The sequence below is a fragment of the Stegodyphus dumicola genome, chromosome 3 (genome assembly GCF_044657685.1).
Source record: "Stegodyphus dumicola isolate Sdum_Otavi_A_Nest chromosome 3, ASM4465768v1".
Lineage (NCBI taxonomy): Eukaryota > Metazoa > Arthropoda > Arachnida > Araneae > Eresidae > Stegodyphus > Stegodyphus dumicola.
Window position 1 is genome coordinate 150033190 of NC_140770.1, and position 17163 is coordinate 150050352.

Below are 17163 nucleotides of genomic sequence, written 5' to 3' on the forward strand. Positions count from 1 at the left end.
TGGAAATTGTCATTATGAAATCGAAATCAAAGTAAAGTTGAAATAAACATAGAAGATTATAAAAAGATAAATAATGCAAACTTTGTAAAAACAAATCAAAGAGAACATAAAAATAATATAAAAATAATATAAAAATAAAAATAAAAATAAAAATAAAATTAAAATAATATAAAAATAAAAATAAAATAAAATAAAATAGAAAATAATATAAATAAGATCAGTGAATGTACATGAAGATATAAAGGCCAGAAAGGTATTAAGTAACTTACATTCTTTCTAGTGGGGGAGTTGGCAATGTGTTCTCTTCGTGTCTGACTCAGAAGTGTAGGGTGTCCGAAAATTCTTAGCGGCAGTAGGGGCTTTGAATTATATCAGTCGGTAAGACTTGGGTGAAGAAATTTATGGTAGTGGGTGGGACTTGGAATTCTTGAGGGATGTATTTTGTGGAGTTCTTATCTGAGAGAGACCGTCTGTTAAGATTTTTTTTAAAATACTAGTGAATGGAAATTAATTAATTTCTGGCTAATTGTCGTGTCGCAAAGATTAAGAATTTAAGAAAGGAAAAAGGTATTTTCGCTGTCCAAGAGCTAGTAGACAGTCTAAAGGCAGGAAATATGCCCATTTTTTTAGTAACAGTATAGTAACAGTATATGTCTGAAGACAATTAGCTTTTTACAATATATACAATTGAGTAATTGCACTATATACAAATCTTTCAACTGACAGTCATCCAACTTATACCGCCTTCTCAGGTTTAGGAATAAATTATCATATCCCTATCAGTTAAATGATTTAGAGTGAGTATTTAACGCCTGCTCTTTTAAGGCAATGGTTGATAAATTGAAAGGGAATTAGATTATTTTTGAGAATTTTGATAAGGATCAAAATTTCGCGTTGTGAATCTATTGTATCTGTGCATATAGTTTTAATTCGTTGTATTTGATTAATTATAGTATTGTTAATTACTTTTTTGGATATGTTGGAGTTCCAATTTATTAATTTGTTAGTATTGAAATTGAAGTTTCTTGTTTTGTCAAAAAGTAAAATTTTTTTGTAGTTAATGATTTGAAGATCTAGAAAGTCTATGCTATTTTGTGAATTATTAGTTTTATTAAGTTTAAGACAATTCGGATAAATGTCGGAGTTTTCAATTTCACCAAAATTATTAATTGTAATAAGGTCATCAATAAATCTGTAGGTGTGTTTGTAGTAATTTAACTCTTGTGGTTGTAGATTTTTTTGGAAGTTAAATTCTTTGACAAATAAAAAGATATTACAGATCGAGGTGCTGGAATGTAAGCCCATTGGCAATCCTCTGACTTGTTTAAAAAGTTGATTTTGAAACATGATGTAGTTATGAAAAAGTGTGCATTTTAGGTAGGTTTTCCATTTGTCAAGAGTCATGATATTGAGTATATTAGGGAAAAGTTTTGGTAGATCAAGTAGACTGGTATAGATTTCTTCTAGAGGAAGTGAGGTATATAAGTTTTCAAAATCATAGCAGTTAATGTTTTGGATGTTAATGGTATGAATGGTATTAATGACAGGAGTGTTATTATGAATGATCCAGCAATAGTTATGATTAGTGTTACAATCATTATATACCTCACTTCCTCTAGAAGAAATCTATACCAGTCTACTTGATCTACCAAAACTTTTCCCTAATATACTCAATATCATGACTCTTGACAAATGGAAAACCTACCTAAAATGCACACTTTTTCATAACTACATCATGTTTCAAAATCAACTTTTTAAACAAGTCAGAGGATTGCCAATGGGCTTACATTCCAGCACCTCGATCTGTAATATCTTTTTATTTGTCAAAGAATTTAACTTCCAAAAAAATCTACAACCACAAGAGTTAAATTACTACAAACACACCTACAGATTTATTGATGACCTTATTACAATTAATAATTTTGGTAAAATTGAAAACTCCGACATTTATCCGAATTGTCTTAAACTTAATAAAACTAATAATTCACAAAATAGCATAGACTTTCTAGATCTTCAAATCATTAACTACAAAAAAATTTTACTTTTTGACAAAACAAGAAACTTCAATTTCAATACTAACAAATTAATAAATTGGAACTCCAACATATCCAAAAAAGTAATTAACAATACTATAATTAATCAAATACAACGAATTAAAACTATATGCACAGATACAATAGATTTACAACGCGAAATTTTGATCCTTATCAAAATTCTCAAAAATAATCTAATTCCCTTTCAATTTATCAACCATTGCCTTAAAAGAGCAGGCGTTAAATACTCACTCTAAATCATTTAACTGATAGGGATATGATAATTTATTCCTAAACCTGAGAAGGCGGTATAAGTTGGATGACTGTCAGTTGAAAGATTTGTATATAGTGTAATTACTCAATTGTATATATTGTAAAAAGCTAATTGTCTTCAGACATATACTGTTACTATACTGTTACTAAAAAAATGGGCATATTTCCTGCCTTTAGACTGTCTACTAGCTCTTGGACAGCGAAAATACCTTTTTCCTTTCTTAAATTCTTAATCTTTGCGACACGACAATTAGCCAGAAATTAATTAATTTCCATTCACTAGTATTTTAAAAAAAATCTTAACAGACGGTCTCTCTCAGATAAGAACTCCACAAAATACATCCCTCAAGAATTCCAAGTCCCACCCACTACCATAAATTTCTTCACCCAAGTCTTACCGACTGATATAATTCAAAGCCCCTACTGCCGCTAAGAATTTTCGGACACCCTACACTTCTGAGTCAGACACGAAGAGAACACATTGCCAACTCCCCCACTAGAAAGAATGTAAGTTACTTAATACCTTTCTGGCCTTTATATCTTCATGTACATTCACTGATCTTATTTATATTATTTTCTATTTTATTTTATTTTATTTTTATTTTTATATTATTTTATTTTTATTTTTATTTTTATTTTTATTTTTATATTATTTTTATATTATTTTTATGTTCTCTTTGATTTGTTTTTACAAAGTTTGCATTATTTATCTTTTTATAATCTTCTATGTTTATTTCAACTTTACTTTGATTTCGATTTCATAATGACAATTTCCAATGTTTAATTTCTACAAATAATATAGTACTCAAATACATAAAGATGATAGTGTCGGGGACGGTTACTCGAGTTTTACAGGATTTCTCTACAGTAATTGATTTTTACTCCAAATTGAATTGACTAAAATGCTTCATGAGAATAAGTTCTTTGAGTAACAACTATTCGCGGAAATATTTGGCCTGACTAGAATTGCCGGTTTGGCTTTAACTTATAACTCGAGTAAAGACGAAACACTTTCATATTTACGTATTTTTATCAATTATTGATCATTGAACGGGAGTTGGTTTGTTCCCCTTGAAAAGTCAACTAATTTCCGATCAATGACAATAATTACATGTTTTAATTTTTACTTTTACAATTGTAATATTATTCTTCGTGATGATTTAACTCCAGTCCCCGTTAAAACATTATTAACATTTTGCTTTCAAATTACTTCAAAACATCTTTTAAAATATAACTTACCAGTATGGATGCACAGTTTTAAAATAATTCTACTTTAATTAAACTTAGGAGATAATATAATCAATTAATCAATACTGTTTAGGAAATAAATTATATATATATAAGTTATGTTGTGTATTTAATGCTGTAATTATGTAATCCTTATTCTATGCTATGTAACATGATGGTGCAATGTTAATGCTGTGTCATGTCATGTCTACGCTAAGCTATATGTCATCATGCAATGTCCACCTGTCGCATAGGTCATGCCACACTGCGAATTGTATGTTGTAAATATGTAACCACAATATGTTATGTCGCTATGTCTTATCTATGCTTAACTATGTTACGTTGCTATACTATATCCACCTGTCATGTAAGGTACATTATGTTGTGTATTTAATGTTGTAAATATGTTATGTCACTATGCAATGACTGTATTCTATACTATGTTCCGTCGAATGCTATGCCTATGCTGAGCTATGTTATGTCGCCATGCAATGCTCTCCTGTCGTGTAGGTAATGCAACTCTAGGTATTTTATGTTGTAAACATGTTATGCTCTAGATGGAGCGGGTCCCGGACTATACCCGATTAGTCTTTGAAAGCCGTCCGGGTGTCCGGCCCTGCTGTCACCTGTCACCTGCCTAAAGCATGGATACTTTCCGGATTCCTGGAAAAACGCGGAATGAGTGCTCTTTCCAAAAGACGGGAAAGACAAAAGAAGACCAAATGACTACAGGCCGATATGTCTGCTCTCCGCCTGGGGAAAAGTTCTAGATAAATTAGTTACGCAAAGATCAACATATCACTTGGAAAAGAATAACTTACTTAATGATAAGCAGTTTGGTTTCCGGAAAGGGAAGAGAACGGTAGATGCAGTAGATCATCTACAAAGAATAATACAAAGAAACAGGCAAGAAAATCAACACACCTGCGTCATCTCACTGGATGTCGCCTCGGCGTTCAACCAGTTGTGGTGGCCAGGTCTTAAGAAGAGGCTGAAGGAGCTAAGATGCCGCAAGAACATCTATAACTTAACTGACAGCTACCTAACGGGCAGGAAGGTTACGTATAACCGAGATGGCATTAACATAACTGGGGATTACTTTAAAGGTTCGCCGCAAGGATCTAACATCGGTCCCATATTATGGATAATAATGGCAGATTCTGCCCTCCAGATAGATTTTGAAGACGCCGCAACAATCCAAGCTTACGCCGACGATTTTATCATCGTCATCAAAGGCGGTAATCGCACGATCATAGAAAGAAAAGCGGCTTTTGTCCTAGAGAAGCTAACGGAATGGAGCAAAAGAAACAAATTAAAGTTTAGTGTTGAGAAAACACAGATGATACTATTCCCAAAAGGTACGAAAATAGAATCGAACCCGCCGAGGATTAAGTGGAACAATATCCCACTAAGAAGACAAGATACACTACAGTACTTAGGCTTCTTGTTGGACAAGAAATTAACATGGGTTCCCCATTTGACGGAACTAAGAAATAAGACGAATAAAATCATAAATAGCATAAATAGAACCATGAATGAGAAATGGAAACTTAAGAGAAGATTTATGAAAGACCTCTACCTCAGGTCAGTAGAAAGGATGATTCTTTACGGCAGCCCTGTGTGGATGACGAACACAGTCAGAGTCCAAATGAAATTAGCCCAAATACAGAGGATCGCGCTGCTGAAAATCACTTCAGCGTTCACAACAACATCAACGGCAGCCCTGCAAATCCTTGCCACTAGACTTGAAGGGGCAAAGAGAAAAGCTGATTTATCGGCTGTTACATTACGAAGAAGACGCTTCATATGAAGGTACCACAATAATTCAGTTTGAAGCAATGGAAAGGCTAAGCAATGATGCACTCCTCCACCCAGCGACACACTGAAAGACTACATGGTCTAAGGCTCTGCCAACAGGTCAAGGACTAGAGATTTTTACAGATGGTTCGCGCATAAACAACCGAGTAGGAGCAGCCATCGTGGCGTACTACCAGGGACAAGAAATTTTCAAAGAAGGACTTAGACTTTCAAACGAAGCAACAGTATTTCAGGCGGAAACCCACGCCCTCAAAAAGGCAGCCCTATGGCAGGAGCACAAAATAAAGATCAGATAAGCTTCTTTACAGACAGCATGAACGTGCTGCAAGCGCTCAACAAAAGAGGGAAAGTGGCAGAACACGCAGCCACATTAAGGGAAATTTTCCACACAATGGAAAATCACAAGATTCAATTAAGCTGGGTCAGAGGACATACAGGACTTCAAGGAAACGAACAGGCGGACGAACAAGCCAAAGCGGCAGCTTCAAAGACCGATATTGACGTTGGAGTTCCACTTTCTACAGAAGTAGCTAAAAGATTCATTACTAAGTTCTTAATAGACGAATGGCAAGATCGCTGGAGTGAAGATGAGAAAGAACAGCACACTTTCAGATTCTTCCCCAAGGTCAGCACAAGACGTCTAAGATCTAACTATTTCCTGGTTCAGGCTTTGACAGATCATGGCAAGTTTCCAGCCTACTTTCGACGGTTCCTGAATCGAGATGTAAGATGTGCCTGTGGCCATCTTACATCTCGATTCAGGAACCGTCGAAAGTAGACATCAAGCAGACGTCCTTCATTATATCCAAGATTGCAGGCTGGTCCAAGACATCAGATCACGTCACTTTCCAGTAAACCACGAAGATCTACCACTAGTCTCCCTTGCTACAGACTACTATATGGTGAAAGGAGTCATCAATATCATCAGCGAGATTAATTCCAGACAAGACATCTTCCTAGAAGAATAAATAGAAACAGGTCTGCGTACCTGAACACCGATTACGACTTGTAAATATTGTAAATAGCAAAAGTCTAAAAGGACATAATATGTAATCTCTTTCTTAAATCTAGATGTATGTAACGTGATGTGTATTTGTATTTGTATGTTAAGTAAAGGACGTCAAGTCCACCACAGCAGTAAATAGGCAGTATATCTGCTTAGATTACTAGCGCAAGGAGGATGATTTCAAGCCCTGTAGTGCCTTCTTAATGAAATGGTGAAACCGGTTAGGTCACAAAACACTAGTTAATCCAAATATAATTCGCTCATTTTTATGATTTATTTTTAAAATTTGTATTTTTAAATATTTTTTATAAATTTTTCGAAAAAATTTTGTATTATAACCTATAAAATTTTTAACATTCTTTTAAAGAAGATGTATTTCTAGGCACACCTGCAAAAAAATTAGAGTTTTTTATTCAAAATTTTCTAAGAGTCAATCGGACCAGTAGAACGAGAGATATATAACTGTACCCCCTTTTTTTTTCCTTCGCAGTGTACGTCTGCCGTCTATCTGTACAGAAAGGTCAAGTTTCAAGAAATTGTTTTTTTAATAAAAGAATAAAAGTTCGCTAAAAACTTTCAATAAAAGTTTTTTCCCTTTCTTCATTGGTCCTTTACACTGCTCTTTTTCGCAAATGTTTTACTTCGGCAGTTTTCGTTATATGGGTATCGTTCTGACGCCATTTTTGGTTTCTTAAAGCGCCGATCAGTCTGCATAGGAAAAAATAGGATGTTGCTATTTGAAAATTTCGAAATATTTTCACTGTAACCGTAACTGTGAAAGCTCTATTGTTTTAAATCATCACATCTCGAGCGCATACCTTCAAATAAAAATATCTAAAATTTTATTTCGATCAGTTGAACGGATAGGCCGCTAGGAGTTCACATATCGGCGAAGTTGTTTTATGAGTACCCTGCACTAAGGTATAGCTTTCTCATATGTAAGCTTTCTGTTCTCTTTTAAAATACTTTAAAACAGTGCGAGACAATTAAGCGAAGATATGTTATATAATTGCAATGAATGGTAACTCTTTCGTTAAACTCGGTCAGCAAAAATGACAAAAGTTTCTCTGCAAATACATACGACAGTACATATATATACGCGCAAGTTTAATGAGGACAACGGGCTTTTTCTCTTGAACGCTTAATGAAGTGTCTTATGCTCATGCATGAGTAAGCATAGATAAAGATAACATAGTTGAACATTTAACCTCAGAAAGTTCTTTTCCATTCTTTTAACCATGCAATTAATGACAATGGCAAGAATTCAGACAACAGAAGGCGGAAATGATAGAGTTTACCCCGGGCTTCTTTCGATCGATCTGATCAGACGTTCACTCAACTCTACAAGTAGAACAACTACCTGGTCATGGCCTTACAATTCATTTTGTCACTGTTATGAAATCTCGGTTGTTTGTATCATATTACGTTTCGGAGAGGTAAAATGTCAAATTCAGACTTTATCTCTCGATCGCTCGTTTCTGATATCCAGATTGTTCAGTGATTTGCATATTATTTTAGCTTGGAGAACACTAGCAAGTGAAAATATGTCACTTGAAATCAAAGTTGCTTGCGGGTGGACAAAAAAAAAAAAAAAAAAAAAAAACTAATACAGGTGAAACGAACCAAAAAAAAAAAAAAAAAAAAAAAAAAAAAAAAAAAAAAAAAAATTGAGAGGGGATTGGCAATATGTGATATTCTTCAGGAGAGAAAATGCTACGATCTATCACACTGAACGAAAATAGTTTTTTAAATATCCCCGTTGTTTTTATTCGAAGTATTTACTTGTTTTATAATTTTTAGTTCCCTTTAGTGTTAGGTACTTTTTATTCGTTTTGAACTTCATATATTTTTGCAAATATAAAGGTATTAATAAACCTATATGCTGCACTTTTACATCAGTAATTATCATTCGATAATCGATAGTCGCAATGCATCGATAATTGTTTAAGAGGACCACCTTCACATAAGTTTGAAATCGTCTGGCATCATGGGTGATCATTTTAGAGAACGTTCACAGTATTTAAATTTGCTTTACTTTTCCCCCCTGCATTTTAGTGCTATTATTTGGCTTTAAATCAAACTTTCATTCTGAGAAACCTACTTAAAATTGGATTCCTTAATATAACAGCCATATTCATTACGGCAGTCTTTCTGCATGTAAATAAAAGTGATTTGCCTTTAAGAAGATAATTCGATTTTCATTAGGAAAAGTGATTATCATAAAAATATCCCGTGTTTAATCCATGCATCTTTTCTTGATTATTAACTATGTTTTTCGTTTAGGGATCAAATTTCTTCCCGTAATTCTTTCAATCACTCCAGGAAGAAAACTAAATATTATTTCAATTTTCTTCCAGGAATGGCTGAATGAATTTTGAAGATCAATTACACATGTTTATGCAGGGTGATTCAGAAAACGCGTATACATTTCTGGGAGAAACAGTTTGCAGAAAGGAAGTCGGAATCAAAATAGAAAGGCAGGTTAGGAAAAAAAAAACATCTTTGTAGTTGCTTCAGAAGGCTGAGATATGCCACGATCAAAATATATTCTCCAAAATATATGTCATTCCATGTGCTAATGTTGCCAAGTGTACTGGAACAAACCCTGAATGATGATACCTTGAGTAATGTCAGCGATGTGAAACTTTTGCCAGTGATGTACTGTATCCATACTCGTAGAAGAATTAGATGGCATCTCATTTAGTTTAACAACTTTTGTATTTAGAAACATTCTATTGATCTTCGATTTGCACGATGTAATTTTATTTTTACATTCCAAGCTATCCTGTATTTCTGTTTCGTACTCTTTTTCGTCTGTTATGGCAGATTCGACTTTATGCGTTTAATATTAATATATCACTTTCATTTAAGATGGATAAGTCATCTTCTAATAAATCAAATTTAATATTATCCAATTCTATTTCTCTTTCCAATTTAGCGATAAGTCTCGTAACTGATGCTCTTAGGATTCCCCCCCCTTTTTTAGTGCTTTAGCTTATCCACTGTAATAATCAATATTCAATCCCAACTCGAACAATAATGAATACTTAAATTATAATCTAAAGACCACTGGTTATGCCGGGTTCCAGCACCATTTCTTTATTTTCTAAGTTGTATTTTCTTAAATTTTAATTTTCTAAAACTATTTGGTAAGAAAAGTCTTTTAGTCAAAAGGGTCTTTGCCCCTGAAGGACTATTGTTTTCGCTTTGAGATTTTGCGTCGTTATCCTATAAACGGCGTATCACTTTTCAAATCGTTGCCACCAAATACTATCGCCCTCTATTATATTCGAAGAAATTAAATAATGAAAAATCTACATAAATGTATGTATATTTCTCGCATTGTGATAAAACATACATACATAAAGCTATCGAATTTTGAATGACGTAATCCTCCTAGGAATATGGGCATGTGGAAGACCAAATTTGAAATTTGGAATTTGTTTTATTATCGATTTCATATTTTGTAAAACTTTAACAAATTTTTGAGTAACAAACTCATCGGCAACATTCTACGCAGAAAAAAAAAAAAAAAAAAAAAAAAAAAAAAACTTTTTATCTGCAGCGCGTAGAACTGTGTATCGGAAATTCGAAAGATATGCTCATTTTAAAATTATTTTGTGACATTGCTATTGAACTGAATTTTATGGTTTAAGTGCAAAGAACATGATATTTAATAAATAAAGGTAACACACAAAAGGTTAAAAAACGCCTCTTTGGACGTCATATAAAAGAAACCTTTCAGATTTTTTTTTTCGCCCGTTCTAATTACTTAGTGCTTTGACATGGCAGTAAAAGCCAGAATGCAGTGTCATTCTTGTAGAAGATTAAACAGGCTTCAGATTAAGCCGAATGGTCTTAGGTGCTTCTTTTTCATTTTCTGTCCTCTTTGTGAACTAACATATGCAGACAGCGTTTCCGACCTCGTGGTATTCCGATTATGTCTTTGAGCAGCCTATCCTCTTAGAAGTTTAACGCACCGAAGTTGGAATCATCCTGCAGCTTTTTCTTTATATATATATATATATATCCTTCATTTATTCCACGTAGATATACTGTACTTTATTACACTGAATTATTCCGTAAATTTAAAAATTAGATAATTAGAAGGAGACAAAGGAACGCCAAAACTTTACATACTGTTTTAGTTGTTAAAGTAAATTTTTTCACAAGATAGATGCCTAGTCAGATTCTGTCATATTGCTTACCCGCAATATACCTATTCTTCTCAGAGGCGGGGCGTTACTTTCATACAGAACATAAGTATCGATATTAGAATTCATAAATAAAGAAATATTAGCACGAAATAAAAAGCAAATTAATATTGGAAAAAGGATAAAATGCATGCATAAAATCTTTTCATCTGGATTTCCAATCTGCTTTTGACTCCGTTTCTAGGGAGAGGAGGGATTCCAAGTTTAAAAATCTTGGATTAGGTTCCAGGACGCTGAATTGCTTTCGTGACGTGACTTTTTGGGCCAGAGAAGCTGTAGGATACGCTATGGAAGCGCTAAACCAAACAAATCTTTAAACTGTAAAATGGATTGTCATAGGCTGCAGTTGGTAGCTGCTCCCTTTTTAACGTCTACTTTAATAATCTGATTCCGCTGCTGAATACAATTGTCTGCTGTTTGCAGACGATCTTGTTATATGAACCCAGGTAGCAAAAAGAGTACTAAATTCGAAATTGAGAAGAAATTAAATGAATCAATTATGATTTTGGAGAGATGGTGCGAGGAAAATAATATGTTTCTAAATTTTACAAAAACAGCACTACAGACCTTCTTCCTTATGCATCGAAATATTGCCCAAGAGGCCTTCTATCAGGAGTGGCGCTTGACAAACAGTGAGATTCCAGATAGATTATTTAGCTAAGGGAACTGAAAAAAGATTAGAAATTTTAAAAACGTTTGGCGGGTTGTCTCTGGAGTTGTTCCCAGTCAACACTAAACCAAACGTATAAAGCATTAATTACTGCTCTGAGGTTTCTATCACAGTTCCAAGAAACGTAATAAAAATGGAAATCTTAAAAAATCAGGCATTAAGACTTATTATTGGGGTCTTAGATAATTAGTCTTGGGGTAAAGACTACCCCTATAGATGTAATGCTCCTTTTTTTACAAGAAATAGACTTATTAAACTTATTATCGAAGAGAAAGCCTTGTTGCTTTTTGAGAAATTAGTAATAACTGGAATTCCTTTTTGGAATTATTATGGAAATGAAGGCAGTAATCTAAAAACAAAAATTCAAGACGGACTCCTCCAGAAGGTGATGAAACTTAGATCAGACTTTGAACCTGGAAAATGAGACTTTTCTGAAACCCCGTAGATCTTTGGAGTTGTTCGGGAGAAATATCAACTTAGATCTTATTCAACATAGTTTGAAAAATCAAACATCTCGAGTTCCTTTCAAAATTTTGGCTCTTGATGTCCACAGTTTATCCTGAATCGGAGCGGTTTTACATCTGTACAAACGGTTCATTCAATGAGGGTTCACCAAACGCCGGAGCGAAAAATTTTTCCGCCCATTTTCGTTCTATATACCCATGGGTACGCGGCAAACTGCTTTCGATAGCGAGGAAATGGCTTATCTGGTAATTTTGGAATTACGCTCATTTTGTTTTTAAATTATTATTTAAATTTTTACAATAGGATCATTTAATTTTTAAACGTTTTTTGATGTGTCTCAGTCTGTGCAGTAATTGTATGCATATCTTTTTTTTTTTTTTTTTTTCAATTTTTGTAACTATTCATTTTTGTACTTAGATAAACTAAATATGATATTTGAATTTGTTTTGATTTTGGTTTAATTTTTAATTTATATATAGGGTTTTGGAGTCAATGGTGTTTTGCCTCATGTATAAGGTTAACATGAGCCAATTTCCTTCAAAAAGTAGGCCCTTCAGCCGCAGACCGGATTCGTTGTTCAGTCTGAGGTTCGAGTCTCGGCGAACAGATTGACTGCATAAGTGCTGTCGTGGTTTTTCCCACGTATAAAGTACACTGGTGTGCAAAAATTAAGGACGAAGTCGAAAAATTAGCATATCAGCTGAGCGAAGAGGCAGAGCGGACAGAAAGACCAATCAGGAGATTAAGTAAGGTGATGTACGGTAGCACATGCGCATATATGCAGGTAGACGTAATGGGGGAGTGTCTGAGTAGTATAAAGTATGTTGTCGGTGTAAGATCAGTATTTCTGGCAAAGAGATTGCACGCCGTATAGCAGTTAAAATCACACCGAGTTGCTGCCTCAGCGAGAAATGGCGAATAATCAATTTGTTAGACGACATCTGGATGCTTTTACCCGAGGTCGAATCATTGGGAAGTTGGAGGAAGGCCGCAGTGTGACAAGTGTGGCTGCAGAGTTCGGAATTGCTCACAGCATCGTTTCACGACTTTGGAGACAATTTCAAACTACAGGAACAGCTATCCGGAGGTTTAGTAGTGGTCGTCCACGAAGAACCACACCCGCAGATGACCGGTATATTGCCTTACAGGCCAGAAGAAACAGGCGGCAGACAGCGGGAGAAATCTCTAGACACACGACACAGGCGACTGGACGACCGATATCGCGTTTTACCATGGCTAGAAGACTGCACGGTGGTGGTCTGTTTGCACGACGCCCTGTACGGTGTGTACCTCTAACGCCTGCCCATCGGAGAAGGCGTTCTCTGTGGTGCCGGGAACACCGGAATTGGAGAGACAATGAATGGGGACGAGTACTCTTTACAGGTGAGAGCAGATTCAGTCTGAGTAGCGATTCTCATCGCATACTCACCTGGAGAGAGCGGGGAAGCCGCAATCATCCCTCGAACATCATTGAAAGGGACAGGTATGGAGATGGCGGTGTTCTCGTTTGGGGAGGCATCATGCTTGGTAGTCGTACAGACCTTCACATCTTCGACGCAGGTTCAGTCAACGGGACCCGTTATTGTAATGAGATTCTTCTTCCATATGTGCGTCTTTTTAGAGGCGCTATGGGTCCGCAATTTTTTTTTCATGGACGACAATGCACCATGTCATCGCACAGTAGCTGCCGAACAGCTCTTAGAGAGTGAGGATATTGAACGTATGGATTGGCCGGCACGATCTCCGGATCTCAATCCCATCGAGCATGTATGGGATTTTCTAGGCAGACGCTTGGCAGCTCGTACCTTACCACCAGTAACGATTCCGGAGCTTCGATTGGCGCTGTAAGACGAATGGGCAGCAATGCCTCAACAACTCATTGACACCCTCATTCTCAGCATGGGCAAACGCTGTGAAACCTGCCTAGCAGTCAGGGGAGATCATATCCCCTATTAAATACCGGATGTTTCTTGCTGGACACCCATCACAGGGATGTTTCGGCCTTCAGTCGCATTGCGCTCCATGCTACTCTTTCAATAAAGCTTCTTTTTATCCCTCTGATTTCTCTTTTAGTAAGTGTTGCTTACATTACTCATGTCCTTACGTATTGGGGATCTTACGGTATTAAATGTGTTGATTTGGAAAGCTTTTGTACAAAGTTATATTGAAAAAACCGTCTCGTCCTTAATTTTTGCACACCAGTGTAGATACGAACCAGTTTTCATTAGAAATCTCTCCATGAAAGCATCTCTCCCCTCAGGCAGCCTTTGAGAGCTTTATAATGAAATACACCAAACCTTTAAAAAAGTCTTCCACGAAGGCCTCTCTTCTGTTAGGCTAATAGCCGTCGTGTGCTTTGTCATAATCCAAATCTCTGAGTTGACAAAGTTTGAAAGCTACTGATCTAGACTAGAGTTTCTTAAACTGTGGGTCGCGACTCCCCCCTGCAACAGGCAGTCACCCAAAAATTTTAGCAGTTTTGATTTTTTTAAACTTATTATAATAATTTTACAATTACAAAATATTTTTACACAATTTATCTGAAAGTAGATAAAGATAAGAAAATACAGACAAAGGAAAAACGAAAACATTTTGACGCATTCTTTTTATAATGTAAAAGTTTATTTTACTTGCTTTGCACGTGACGTCGTCATTTCGTCTGTTACTTATTTAAAATTTTCACATTGTTCTATGTCTTAAAATTAGAAATTAAATTTAATGACCTAAAACTGCTATAGTGTATTGCAGTACAAGGGGGGAAAACTGACAGTTTCACTCACTCGTGTGTCGTATTTGCGCTGTACTTATGGGGTGCTACAAAGTTTTCGTAAAAAGTATGGGGTCCTGGGGTAGCGAAAAAAATCTCAGTGATAAAAAGGGATCGCGACTGAAAAAAGTTTAAGAAGCCTTGATCTAGACCCATATATATATATATTATATATCCTTTTCTTGGTAAAATGTATTAGTCTCATTTACGAAGACCAGAAAATTTTTTGAGGTGAAAAGCTATGTGTTTTACATACTATACCTGAATTTTGAATGTTTAATGTTATGAATGATATCTAAATCGGTAGTAAAGAAGAAAATAATGTCTTCATTAACATTTGACTGTTGTAACTGAACACGATCAGTGTTAACTGCTAATTAAATTTCACCGAAAGAAAAATTATGGAATAAAGTATTGTTAAGTAAATTAAAAAACCCATTTCTCAAAGTTCTAACAGATTTAAATATTTAAAATTTATATTTTTAATTTACATTTAAAAGTTTATTTACTGCAAATTAAAAACTATCAATTTTTTTATGACTAAAAGGATTATTTTTAAGCCACTTGGCAAAATTAAAAATAACAATATTTACATCCATTCTTCTTGAAAAAGTTGTTGTTTCAATACATTAAAAAAATCAACGAAAATGCATTGGAATTTCGAAAAATGGGACACACACCTCAGTAAAAGCACCATCATTTTTCCTTCACGCTTTCAATATAAATTATAAGCAGTACGAAAACTGCATCAGAGTGCATCTGTCGAATAATTCTCTGATATATTTATGCAACGAATTCTATCATTTCTGTTGAAAAGGGAAAACTATCACCGCTTTTCCCTATCAGAGATTAAAAGGCACTATATCCTTCTTCCCATTTATATAAACTCTTTTTCAAGCTAACTTCGACAGAAAATACAAAGCTTCAGCTTGCATTCTATTAATATTTCTGCCACGAAAGGCAGTAAATTACACGCTTTCAAAAATTTTTTAAATATTCTGTTCTTGAATGGTATGTGAATTAATATTAAATGAATATTCCCCAAGAATAACCCAAAATCCCTAGACCTTCATTCCGTTGTCCCCTTTCCTTAAATGTTCTACGACCTGGGTGGTCCGGGCCAACGTGTGTGGCTCTGCGATGCGTGTGTGTTCAGGACTGCCAGGTAGAACACTAAAGTCGGTGCAAAATTTCGATTCACTAGCATATATTGCGTAATGTTATTGCCATTTTCTTTTCGGGTTTCTTTTTAATTTTTTATCCACCAAACAGCATCTCCAGGTATAAGTTGTTTATTTAAAATATGTTACAGCGATGTTTAAATTTCATTTCGGATGATCACATCAATGTCACTATTCGCTATTCTCTTCTCGCAGCGAAGCGTGGCAATGAGCGGAATGGTTTTCAAAGCATCTCTTCACTTCAATTTTATTTTTGACTGTCAAATTTTAAAACGTAGAACTACCAGCAAGAATAAAACTGGCCTAGATTTTCCCTAGTGGTGAATGCCATCAAAAATTTCAGTTTTAGTTAACAGTATGTAGTTTACGACTTTTGTTAAGATAGTTAAGGAATAAGAATGGAAATTTTCATGAAATCATTAAACATATTTTTGTCCAGTTTACAACGAATAAATTTTACATGCATTTTGCAAATATATCACTTTTACTCCATATTAAACATATACTGAATAAATGCCAGATATTCTCATATATACATATATATGTAAGCATAATAACACATATAAATAAATACTCGTCTACCAACAAATGGCAATACTGTATATTTTAAAAGCATGTTTTTTTGGAATTGACAACGATGAGAGTTAAATTCTGAAGATTGTAAACGGCCAGTCGTGTTGATATTTTTGTGCGTTCATACCCAGTAAGATATTTGCGCTAATTGATTTATTGTATATATATAAGGTGGAACTAATATTTTTAAAATTAACAACAGCACTTCCATTACCTGAATTTCGAATTCCGCTTGGTCAGATCGTTTGTTTTCTTAGGAAGGTAAGTTAAGTTTGTTATTAATTTGTTTACATGCGTTTTTAATTTTTTTTATTTAAATCACAAAAATATAATGTAGTAAAATACGCATTTATTTGAGAGCCTAAATTAGTTTGGATAAGCATGTACTACGTGTAGAGGACTTCCACAATACCCGACAAATATAAACTACATACAGGCCCAAGTGATCTTCGAGAAAAATTCTCACACTTGCTTTACGATTAGCAGATATTAACGAATAAAGGTATATCTGACCTATAGAAAAAAGGACAAGTAAATTAACCGGATTTTTCAAATATCAGAAAACGCTGACGTGGTTGTAGTTGGAGAGATTCTGGCACATAACCTTAAAGGTCATAATAAGCCAAACGCATCATCTAAATATCTTGCAGAGATTGCCATTGTAGAGACATTAGGATTTTTTGGAAGCTGGAGAGCTGAAAAATTAGCAAACGCCTTCCCCGGGAATCGAACCACGGACCTCTGGAATACCGGCCCCAGCGTGCAGAACCACTACACCACGAAGGTACGCTAGAAAGGCGGGAGAAATACCTTATACCATACTGAATAAATGTCAAGAGTGCTTGTAGTGGTGTCGCACCTTGAAGTTCGATATTCCTAATTTTCTCCTAATCTGGTTCCCTATACAATTCAGTGTTTTAGGTACCGAACAAATCA